Below are 12,460 nucleotides of genomic sequence, written 5' to 3'. Positions count from 1 at the left end.
AACGGGCATACCCTGGCAGGACTCAGTGCCAAATACGAAAGTACACCGTGTGCAGGGACCGCCAGCATGCTTTCTCTCAAGTCTGTGGCGACTCCAATGGCTGGGACATGTGAGCCAAATGGATGAATCATATAATTAGAATCATAGAATTTACATTCAGAAGAAGGCCATTTGGCCCATTGAGTCTGCACCGGCCCTTGGAAAGAGCACCCCATTTAAGCCCACACTTCCAACCTATCCCCGTAACCCAGTAACCCCACCTAACCTTTTTGGACACTAAGGGCAATTTAGTATGGTCAATCCACCTACGCTGCACACCTTTGGACTGTGGGAGGAAACCGGAGCTCCCGAAGGAAACCCACGCAGACACGGAGAGAACATGCAGACTCTGCACAGGCAGTGACCCAAGCCGGGAATCACCATAATGCACTTGATGGCTGCATCCGCGAAGATATGCTCTATGGTGAACTTGTAAAAAGCAGGACCTTGAGGGTTGTAATCTCAGGATTGCTCCCTGTGCTACGTGCCAGTGAGGCTAGAAATAGGAGGATAGTGCAGCTAAATACATGGCTAAACGGTGGTGTAGAAGGGAGGGTTTCACATTTCTGGACCACTGGGGTCTCTTGCGGGGCAGGAGTGACCTGTACAAGAAGGACGGGTTGCATCTAAACTGGAGGGGCACCAATATCCTGGCTGGGAGGTTTGCTAGAATCACTCGGGAGTATTTAAGCTAGTATGGCAGGGGGGCAGGAACCAGAGCGCTCGTTTAGAAGGTGTAATAACTGAAGGGGACATAGAGAACAAAAATAAGAGAACAACATCACCTTGTCTGCTCAAACGCAGTAGTTTGAAGTGTATTTGTTTCAACGCAGAAGTATAGCGGGTAAAGCAGATGAACTTAGAGCACTTATCAGTACTTGGAATTATGCAGTTAAAGGAACGGCAGGATTGGCAGCTGAACGTTGGAGGATATAGATGCTTCAGGAGAGATAGAGGGGGATGTAAAAGGCGTGGGGGAGTGGCATTACTGGTTAAGAAGAATATTATAGCTGTACTGCGGGAGGATACCTCAGAGAGCTCCTATAATGAGACAATCTGGGTAAAGCTCAGGAACAGGAAGGGGGCAATCACAACATTGGGGGTTTATTACAGGCCCCCCACTGACAGCGAGATATAGAGGAGCAGATAGGTAGAGAGATTTTGGGTATGTATAAAAGTAACAGGTTTGTTGTGGTAGGGGATTTTAACTTCCCCTATATTGACTGGGACTCACTTAGTGCTAGGGGTTTGGATGGTGCAGAGTTTGTAAGGTGTATCCAGGAAGGCTTCTTGATGCAATATGTAGTCTAGTCCAATCCCTAGTCCAACTAGGGAAGGGGCAATACTGGACCTGGTATTGGGGAATGAGCCTGGACTGGTGGTTGAGGTTTCAGCAGGGGAACATTTTGGGAGTAGTGACCACAATTCCGTAAGTTTTAGGGTACTTTTGGATAGGGTAACCCTCGCGTTAAGGTGCTAAACTGGGAAAAGGCAAATTACGATAGGAATTGAAGAATGTGGATAGGGTGCAGCTGTTGGATGGTAAATCACATCGGACACGTGAGAGTCTTTCAAGCGACAGTTGGTTAGGATTCATGAAAGTCATATCCCTGAGAGAACGGAGGATAAGTATGGGACATTTAGGGAGCCTTGGATAACGAGGGATATTGTGAACCTCGTCAAAAAGAAAAAGGAGTCTTTTGTATGGTTTAGAAGAGGGGGGGACAGTCGAAACCCTTGAGGAATATAAAGAAAGTAGGAAAGTATATAAGCGGGAAATTAGGCGGACTAGGAGGAGTCATGAAAAGTCTTCGGCATGCATGATTAAGGTGAATCCCAAAGCTTTTTATTCATATGTAAACAGCAAAAGGGTGGTCAGGGAAAGGATTGGACCACTTAAAGACAGTGGGGGAAATCTATGTATTGAGCCAGGGGAAATGGGCGAGGTACTAAATGAGTACTTTGCATCAATGTTCACCAAAGAAAGGGATTTTGTGGAAGGTGATTCTTGGGTAGGGTGTGTGGATAGTCTGGATCATGTTAACATAAAAAAGGAGGAGGTATTGGGTCTTTTAAAAGATATTAAGGTAGATAAGTCTCATGGGCCAGATGGGATTTACCCCAGAATACTGAGGGAAGCAAGAGAGGAAATTGCTGGGGCTTTGACTGACATCTTTGTATCTTCATTGGCTACAGGTGAGATCCCAGAGGACTGGAGAATAGCTAATGTGGTACCCTTTTTAAGAAAGGTAGCAGGGATAATCCTGAAAACTATAGGCTGGTGAGCCTCACGTTGGTAGTGGGTAAATTATTGAAGAGAATTCTCAGGGACAGGGGGCGAGATTCTCTACTCCCGCGCCGGTTGGGAGAATCGCCTGGGCCTCCAAAATTTCCCGGGACACCGGTCCGACGCCCTCCCGCGATTCTCCCAAGCAGCAGGAACGGCCCCGTCCAGTTCAACGGGCCTCAGGCCGGAGACCCCCAAAATGGGGATTCTCCGGCACCCCCGCTATTCTCAGGCCCGGATGGGCCGAGCGGCCAGGCCAAAACGGCGGGTTCCCCCTGGCGCCGTCCACACCTGGTCGCTGCCGTCGGGAACAGCGCAGGAACGCTGGGGGGGGCGGCCTGCGGGGGGGGGGAGGGGGGATCCTGCACCGGGGGGTACCTCAAATGTGGCATGGCCCACGATCGGTGCCCACCGATCGTTGGGCCGTCCTCTCTGAAGGAGGACCTCCTTCCTTCAGCGGCCCCGCAAGATCCGTCCGCTATCTTCTTGCGGGGCGGACTCAGAGAGGACGGCAACCACGCATGCGCGGGTTGGCGCCCGCCAACCTGCGCATGCGCAGGTGACGCCAGTTATGCGGCGCCGGCCGCGTCATCTATGCAGCGCCGCCTTTACGCGGGGACAAGGCCTGGCACGTGTAGATGACGCGGCCCTGATCCTAGCCCGTTGTCGGGGCCTGAATCGGTCGGGATCGGGGCCGTTTTGCGCCGTCGTGAACCTCGACGGCGTTCACGAGGCGTGGGCACTTCGGCGCGGGACTGGAGAATCCCGCCCAGCATTTATACCATTTGGAAACAAATGGACTCATTCGCGATAGGCAGCATGGTTTTGTGAAGGGGAGGTCGTCCTCACTAACTTTTTAAAAAATGTTTCAGTTTTATTTAAAAAAGTATTGATTCATATCATGATCTAACATGAGAAGTTAGCAATCACATGTAGTGACAAAAGATCTACAAAAACCATCTGCAAAAAATTGGTATTAACTGCATGACAAAAAAAAGTCCTCACTACCTTTGCCATTGAAAATTCCACACCAAACATTAAACAGGCAATAACATACCATCACTCTGGAGTCCCTCTCTTCTTGAAAGGCTGTGCCTTAAAAAAATCAGCTACTTACAATTACAACAGTACAGGGCCTGGCTACGCAGTGTAAAAATACAACACTAACTATACACAGTTTTGTACAGTTTCTTTACACCTAAGCCTTTGATCGAAATTACAAATGAGTTCACATTTCCTGTGTTTGCAAAAAAAATTGATCAAGCTTAGACAAAGATCTTTTTTTCCATCTGGATTTATTTATTTGTCATCCGCATCATCATCCTCTTCTTCCTTGTCCTCTTCCTTCTTCTTTGCAGCAGGTTTCTTACCAGTTTCACCCTTGCATTTGGCACGATAGGCCGCAACGTCCTTTTCATATTTCTCCTTTAACTTGGATGCTTTCTGCTCAAATGGTACTTTATCCTTGGGTTGCACCGTAGACTACATCTCTTCCAGCTTCTTTGCAACATCCCCAATGGACATTCCAGGAGATTGACTCTTGATCTTTGGACGTTTCTCAGAGCAGAAAATTAAAAATGCTGATGGTGGTCTCTTGGGGCATTTGGATCCTTCTTCGTCTTCTTATCCCCCTTTTGAGGGACATAGTTCTTCATCTCCCAATCATAACGAACCTTGACACTCTTAGCCAGGTCTTCAAACTTTGACTTCTCTTTGCCGGACATGAGAACTCTGCAAAGTTGACGCTGGCTTCGGAGTGTTTCTTCTTGTGTTCCTCTCGACAATTCTGCACAAAGTATGCATATGAGGACATCTTGCCCCGAGGCTTATTGGGATCCCTTCTAACCATGGCTGGTGTGTGTCAGGCTCACATTACACAAGGCGTCAATGGACTACAAAGCTACACAGGGCGCTGGTTCTCACTCTGCAGCTCCTCACCCCAACTTGATCGCCGTGCCTCACTAACTTAATCAAATTTGTTGAGGAGGTGACAAAGACGATTGATGAGGGGCGGGTGGTGGATGTTATTTACGTGGACTTCAGTAAAGCCTTTGACAAGGTGCCTCATGACAGACTGGTACAAAAGGTGACGTCACACAGGATCAGAGGTGAGGTGGTAAGAAGGATACAGAACTGACTCGGTCACAGAAGGCAAAGGGTAGCAGTAGAAGGGTGTTTTTCTGAATGGAAGGTTGTGACTAGTGGTGTTAGAAACATAGAACATACAGTGCAGAAGGAGGCCAAACAGCCCATCGAGTCTGCACCGGCCTTTGGAAAGAGCACCCTACTTAAGCCCACGCCCCCACCCTATCCCCGGAACCCAGTAATCCCACTTAACCTTTTTGGATACAAAGGGCAATTTATCATGGCCAATTCACCTAATCTGCACATCTTTGGACTGTGGGAGGAAACCGGAGCACCCGGAGGAGACCCACGCAGACACGGGAAGAACGTGCAGACTCTGCACAGACAGTAACCCAAGCCGGGAATCGAACCTGGGACCCTGGAGCTGTGAAGCAACTGTGCTAACCACTGTGCGACCGTGCTGCCCCTAGGGATAGGAATTCATCAACATTAAATTAAAGCAAGGTGTTGTAGACGGGAACTGCACATCCCCCTCCTCTTTCCCCACTACCATACAATTTGTTTCCCCTTCAAGTATTTATCCAACTCCCCCTTTTGAGCATCCCTATTGAATCTGCTTCCACTGCCCTTTCAGGCAGTGCCTTCCAGATCACAACAACTAGCTATGTTAAAATAATTCTTCTCATTCCTCCTTTTGTTCATTAATCAATCTCTCCAACCTATGTCCCCTCTGGTTACTGAGCCTCTTGCCACTGGAAACACATTCTCATTTACTATATCAAAACCCCCTTGTGATTGTGAACGCCTCGATTAAATCTCCCCGTAACCTTCTCTGCTCTAAGGAGAACAATCCCAGCTTCTTCAGATTAACTGAGGTCACCTCATCCCTGGAACTGAACTGAGAAATCTTCTCCAAGTCATCGTTCCTAAAGTGTAGGGCCCAGAATTGGACACAATAGTCCAACTGGGGCCCTGCCAATGAGTTAAATAGTTTTAGTAGAACATCTTCACTTTTTTATTCTGCATCTCTATTGATAAATCCCCCTTTTGTAAACAGCTCCATCAACCTGTCCTGTCACCTTCAGTATCATTTATTTTATATTCCACAGGGATCTGTGCTGGGGGCTCTGTTGTTTGTAGTATACATAAACGATTTGGAGGGAAAAGCTGGTCTAATTAGTACGTTCGTGGTTGGCACCAAGGTTGGTGGAGTGGCAGATAGTGTTGAGGATTGTCGGAGGATACAGCAGGACATAGATAGGTTGGAGACTTGGGCAGAGAAATGGCAAATGAAGTTTAATCAAGACAATGCATTTTGGTAGGTCTAATATAGAGGAGAAATATACTGTAAGTGGCAAAACTCTTTGGAATATAGAAGGTTAGAGAGATCTGGATGTGTAGGTCCACAGATCTTTGAAGGTGGCAACAAGTGGAGAAGTAGTCAAGAAAGCACACGGAATGCTTGCCTTCATTGGACAGGACATTGAATATAAAAACTGTCAAGTCATGCTACAGTTCTATAGAACTTTGGTACGGCCGCACTTGGAATATTCCAGAAGGATGTGGAGGCTTTGGAGAGGGTGCAGAGGAGGTTTACCAGGATGTTGCCTGGTCTGGAGGGTGTTAGCTATGTGGAGAGGCTGAATAGACTCGGACTGTTTTCATTAGAAAGACAGAGGTTGAGGGGTGACCTGATCGAGGTCCACAAGATTATGAGGGGCATGGATAGACTGGATGGGCAAACACTCTTTCCCAGGGTGGAGGAGTTAGTCACCAGGGGTCTTGGGTTTAAGGTCCATGGGGCAAAGTTTAGAGGAGATGTGCGAGGTAGGTTTTTTATGCAGAGGGTGGTGAGTGCCTGGAACGCGTTGCCAGGGGAGGTTGTGGAGGCAGATACATTAACGGCGTTCAAAAGGCATCTTGACAATCACATGGATAGGTTGGGTATAGAGGGTTACGGCACAAGGAAGTGGTGAGGGTTTTGGCCAAGGTTAGTGTCATGACCGGTACAGGCTTGGAGGGCCGAAGGGCCTGTTCCAGTGCTGTATTGTTCTTTGTTCACTTTGTTATTGGCGCAAGACCAATTGGTTTCCCGCCTCTGCGATACAAGGATGATCTTGTCAAACCAGACCTCTATGTAACCAGGATTGGAGTTGATGCATGGGGAGTACTTGCTGTTGACCAGAGTTCTCGGAGGCGAACAGTTAGGAAGCGTGTGGCAAAAGCAGAGGACAAAAGAAATAACCAAAGATGGGAAAAAGAGCACCCCGGTAGGGGAAAAAACATTAGTTGACCTCAAACTAATGCCATTCATCTGTGGAAGGGGCTACCACTTTCAAGTCAGCCTCTATAGCCACAACAGACAATGTCCAATACAGAGGTGACCTACACATTGCCTCTTGAGACAGATGGATGCCTAAATATACCATTCAAGAAGTAATTGTTTGGCGCTAAAGCACTTTAGGACATCCTGAGGTCATGAAAGATGCTCTATAAACACAAATCATATTCGTCTTGTGCTTAATTTAAAATACGATATGCTTCATATTTCTGTTGCTTAGTTGCAGCATACGATTTTTGGATTGAGTCCGATGTAATTCCTTGGCTGTCATCATTGAGTTCTCAAGTACAATTTTTAAAAATATATATTTTATTCAAAATTTTTGGCCAACCATGACAGTACATTGTGTATCCTTTACACAGTAATATAACAATATAAATAACAATGGCCAGTTTTAAACAAGAAATAAATAATATATAAACAACATTGAAATTTAAAAAAACAAAACTAAATGGCAACTGCCTTGTCCCAAATAAATACTCTCCAAAAATACAATTTAGCAGTCCAATATACAATTACCTATAACAACAACCTATACATATTACACATATACACTAACATCCCTGAGAGTCCTTCTGGTTCCTCCCCCCCCCCCCCCTCCCCCCCTCCCCCCCTCTCCCTGGGTTGCTGCTGCTGTCTTCTTCTTTTCCATTCCCTCTATCTTTCTGTGAGGTATTCGACGAACGGTTGCCACCGCCTGGTGAACCCTTGAGCCGATCCCCTTAGGACGAACTTAATCCGTTCCAACTTTATAAACCCTGCCATGTCATTTATCCAGGTCTCCACACCTGGGGGCTTGGCTTCCTTCCACATCAACAGTATCCTGCGCCGGGCTACTAGGGACGCAAAGGCCAAAACATCAGCCTCTTTCGCCTCCTGCACTCCCGGCTCCTCTGCAACCCCGAATATAGCCAACTCCCAGCTTGGTTCGACCTGGACCCCCACCACCTTCGAAAGCACCTTTGTCACCCCCACCCAAAACCCCTGTAGTGCCGGACATGACCAGAACATGTGGGTGTGATTCGCTGGGCTTCTCGAGCATCTCACACACCTATCCTCTACTCCAAAAAATTTACTGAGCCGTGCTCCAGTCATATGCGCCCTGTGTAACACCTTAAATTGTATCAGGCTTAGCCTGGCAAACGAGGACGATGAGTTTACCCTACTTAGGGCATCAGCCCACAGCCCCTCCTCAATCTCCTCCCCCAGCTCCTCTTCCCATTTCCCTTTCAGCTCATCTACCATAATCTCCCTCTCGTCCCTCATTTCCCTATATATGTCTGATACCTTACCGTCCCCCACCCATGTCTTTGAGATCACTCTGTCCTGCACCTCCTGCGTCGGGAGCTGCGGGAATTCCCTCACCTGTTGCCTCGCAAAAGCCCTCAGTTGCATATACCGGAATGCATTCCCTTGGGGCAACCCATATTTTTCGGTCAGCGCTCCCAGACTTGCAAACGTCCCACCTACAAACAGATCTCTCAGTTGTGTTACTCCTGCTCTTTGCCATGTTCCAAATCCCCCATCCATTCTCCCCGGAGCAAACCTATGGTTATTTCTTATCGGGGACCACACCGAGGCTCCCGTCTTACCCCTATGCCGTCTCCACTGCCCCCAGATTTTCAGAGTAGCCACCACCACCGGGCTTGTGGTGTATTCCTTCGGTGAGAACGGCAATGGCGCCGTCACCATAGCTTGTAGGCTAGTCCCCCTGCAGGACGCCCTCTCCAATCTCTTCCACGCCGCCCCTCCTCTTCTCCCATCCACTTACATACCATTGAGATATTGGCGGCCCAGTAGTACTCACTAGGCTCGGTAGTGCCAGCCCCCCCCTATCCCTACTATGCTGTAAGAATCCCTTCCTCACTCTCGGGGTCTTCCCGGCCCACACAAAACCCATGATGCTCTTTTCAATCCTTTTAAAAAAAGCCTTCGTGATCACCACCGGGAGGCACTGAAACACAAAGAGGAATCTCGGGAGGACCACCATTTTAACCGCCTGCACCCTCCCTGCCAGTGACAGGGATACCATGTCCCATCTCTTGAAGTCCTCCTCCATCTGTTCCACCAACCGCGTTAAATTTAACCTATGCAATGTACCCCAATTCTTGGTTATCTGGACCCCCAAGTAGCGAAAGTCCCTTGTTACCTTCCTCAGCGGTAAGTCCTCTATTTCTCTGCTCTGTCCCCCTGGATGCACCACAAACAACTCACTTTTCCCCATATTCAGTTTATATCCTGAAAATTCTCCAAACTCCCCAAGTATCCGCATTATCTCTGGCATCCCCTCCGCCGGGTCCGCCACATACAACAACAAGTCGTCCGCATACAAAGATACCCGGTGTTCTTCTCCTCCCCTGAGTACTCCCCTCCACTTCCTGGAACCTCTCAGTGCTATTGCCAGGGGCTCAATCGCCAGTGCAAACAATAATGGGGACAGAGGACATCCCTGCCTCGTCCCTCTATGGAGCCGAAAATATATAGACCCCCGTCCATTCGTGACCACGCTCGCCATCGGGGCCCTATACAGCAGCTGTACCCATCTAATATACTCATCTTCAAAGCCAAATCTCCTCAACACCTCCCACAAATAATCCCACTCCACTCTATCAAATGCTTTCTCGGCATCCATCGCCACCACTATCTCCGCTTCCCCCTCTGGTGGGGGCATCATCATTACCCCTAGCAGCCTCTGTATATTCGTATTCAGCTGTCTCCCCTTCACAAACCCAGTTTGGTCCTCATGGACCACCCCCGGGACACAATCCTCTATCCTCATTGCCATTACCTTGGCCAGAATCTTAGCGTCTACATTCAGGAGGGAAATAGGCCTATAGGACCCGCATTGCAGCGGGTCTTTTTTTTTCTTTAGGAGAAGCGATATCGTTGCCTCTGACATAGTCGGGGGCAGCTGTCCCCTTTCCCTCGCCTCATTAAAGGTTCTCATCAGTAGCGGGGCGAGCAAGTCCACGTATTTCCTGTAAAATTCAACTGGGAATCCATCCGGTCCCGGAGCCTTCCCCGCCTGCATGCTCCTAATTCCTTTCACTATTTTCTCCATTTCGATCCGTGCTCCCAGTCCCACCCTCTCCTGCTCCTCCACCTTAGGAAATTCCAGCTGGTCCAGAAAACACATCATTCTCTCCTTCCCATCCGGGGGCTGAGCTTCATATAATCTTTCATAGAATGCCTTGAACACTCCATTCACTCTCTCCGCTCCCCGCTCCATCTCTCCCCCCTCATCCCTCACTCCCCCTATTTCCCTCGCTGCTCCCCTTTTCCTCAATTGGTGGGCCAGCAACCTGCTCGCCTTCTCCCCATATTCGTATTGTACACCCTGTGCCTTCCTCCACTGTGCCTCTGCAGTACCCGTAGTCAGCAAATCAAATTCTACGTGTAGCCTTTGCCTTTCCCTGTACAGTCCCTCCTCCGGTGCCTCCGCATATTGCCTGTCCACCCTCAGAAGTTCTTGCAGCAACCGCTCCCGTTCCCTACTCTCCTGCTTTCCTTTATGTGCCCTGATTGATATCAGCTCCCCTCTAACCACTGCCTTCAGCGCCTCTCAGACCACTCCCACCTGGACGTCCCCATTATCATTGAGTTCCAAGTACTTTTCAATGCACCCGCCCACCCTTAGACACACCCCCTCATCCGACATTAGACCCATGTCCATTCTCCAGGGTGGACGCCGTTCTTTTTCATCCCCTATCTCCAAGTCCACCCAATGTGGAGCGTGATCCGAAATAGCTATGGCCGTATACTCCGTCCCCCTCACCTTCGGGATCAGCGCCCTTCCCAAAACAAAAAGGGCTATTCGCGAATAAACTTTGTGGACATAGGAGAAAAACGAAAACTCCTTACTCCTAGGTCTACTAAATCTCCATGGGTCTACTCCTCCCATCTGCTCCATAAAGTCTTTAAGCACCTTGACTGCTGCCGGCCTCCTTCCAGTCCTGGACCTCGATCTGTCCAGCCCTGGTTCCAGCACCGTGTTAAAATCTCCACCCATTACCAACTTCCCCACCTCTAGGTCCGGGATACGTCCTAACATGCGCCTCATAAAGTTGGCATCATCCCAGTTCGGGGCATATACGTTCACTAAGACCACCGCCTCCCCCTGTAATTTGCCACTCACCATCACGTATCTGCCCCCACTATCCGCCACTATGGTCTTTGCCTCAAACATTACCCGCTTCCCCACTAATATAGCCACCCCCCTGTTTTTCGCATCTAGCCCCGAATGAAACACCTGCCCCACCCATCCTTTGCGTAGTCTAACCTGGTCTATCAGTTTCAAATGCGTCTCCTGTAACATAACCACATCTGCCTTAAGTTTCTTTAGGTGTGCGAGTACCCATGCCCTCTTATCGGCCCGTTCAGCCCTCTCACATTCCACGTGATCAGCCGGGTTGGGGGGCTCTTTACCCCACCCCCCCTTGTTGATTAGCCATCCCCTTTTACCCAGCTCCTCACCCGGTTCCCACGCAGCTGTGTCCCCACCAGGCGGTGCCCCCCCGCCCCGCCCACCCCACCCCATACCAGCTCCCCCTTCTCCCCAGCAGCAGCAACCCAGTAAATCCCCCCCTCCCACCCCCCCCGCTAGATCCCCCACTAGCGTAGTTACACCCCCCATGTTGCTCCCAGAAGTCAGCAAACTCTGGCCGACCTCGGCTTCCCCCAGTGACCTCGGCTCGCACCGTGCGATGCCCCCTCCTTCCTGCTTCCCTATTCCCGCCATAATTATCATAGCGCGGGAACAAAGCCCGCGCTTCCCTTTTGGCCCCGCCCCCAATGGCCAACACCCCCAACTCCTCCACCTCCCTTCCTCCCTCCCCCACAACCTGTGGAAGAGAGAAAAGTTACCGGGTCGCAGGATTAACAACATAAAAATCATCTCTCCCCCCTTTTTTCCCCCCCCCCTCTTCGCCCCCCATATTCGCCCCACCACTTTGTCTCGAACGTTCTTTTTTAATAACCCACTCATTCCAATTTCTCTTCAACAATAAATGCCCACGCCTCATCCGCCATTTCAAAGTAGTGGTGCTTCCCTTGATATGTGACCTACAGTCTTGCCGGCTGCAGCATTCCAAATTTGATCTTCTTTTTATGAAGCACCGCCTTGGCCCGATTAAAGCTCGCCCTCCTTCTCGCCACCTCCGCACTCCAGTCTTGATATACGCGGATCACCGCGTCCTCCCATCTACTGCTCCGAGTTTTCTTTGCCCATCTTAGGACCATCTCTCTGTCCTTAAAACGGAGGAATCTCACCACTATGGCTCGAGGAATTTCTCCAGCCCTCGGTCTTCGCGCCATAACTCGATAGGCTCCCTCCACCTCCAGCGGACCCGTCGGGGCCTCCGATCCCATCAACGAGTGCAGCATCGTGCTCACATATGCCCCGACGTCCGCCCCTTCTGCACCTTCAGGAAGACCAAGAATCCTTAAATTCTTCCTCCTCGCATTATTCTCCAGCACCTCCAGCCTTTCCACACATCGTTTATGGTGTGCCTTGTGCATCTCCGTCTTCACCACCAGGCCCTGTATATCGTCCTCGTTCTCAGCAGCCTTTGCCTTCACGACCCGAAGCTCCCGCTCCTGGGTCTTTTGCTCATCTTTTAGCCCTTCAATCGCCTGTAATATCGGGGCCAACAGCTCCTTCTTCATCTCCTTTTTAAGCTCTTCCACGCAGCGTTTCAAAAACTCGTGTT

At 49.6% G+C, this 12,460-nt stretch overlaps 1 pseudogene; it reads right to left on the bottom strand.

The window, feature by feature from the left end:
* Positions 1-3,625: 3,625 nt before the first annotated feature.
* On the bottom strand, positions 3,626-4,244 carry LOC140409494 (high mobility group protein B2 pseudogene; annotated as a pseudogene).
* Positions 4,245-12,460: the final 8,216 nt, after the last annotated feature.

The sequence above is a fragment of the Scyliorhinus torazame genome, chromosome 3, assembly GCF_047496885.1.
Source record: "Scyliorhinus torazame isolate Kashiwa2021f chromosome 3, sScyTor2.1, whole genome shotgun sequence".
Lineage (NCBI taxonomy): Eukaryota > Metazoa > Chordata > Chondrichthyes > Carcharhiniformes > Scyliorhinidae > Scyliorhinus > Scyliorhinus torazame.
Note: the sequence above shows the minus strand (reverse complement) of the source record. Positions and strands in the feature narration are given on the sequence as shown.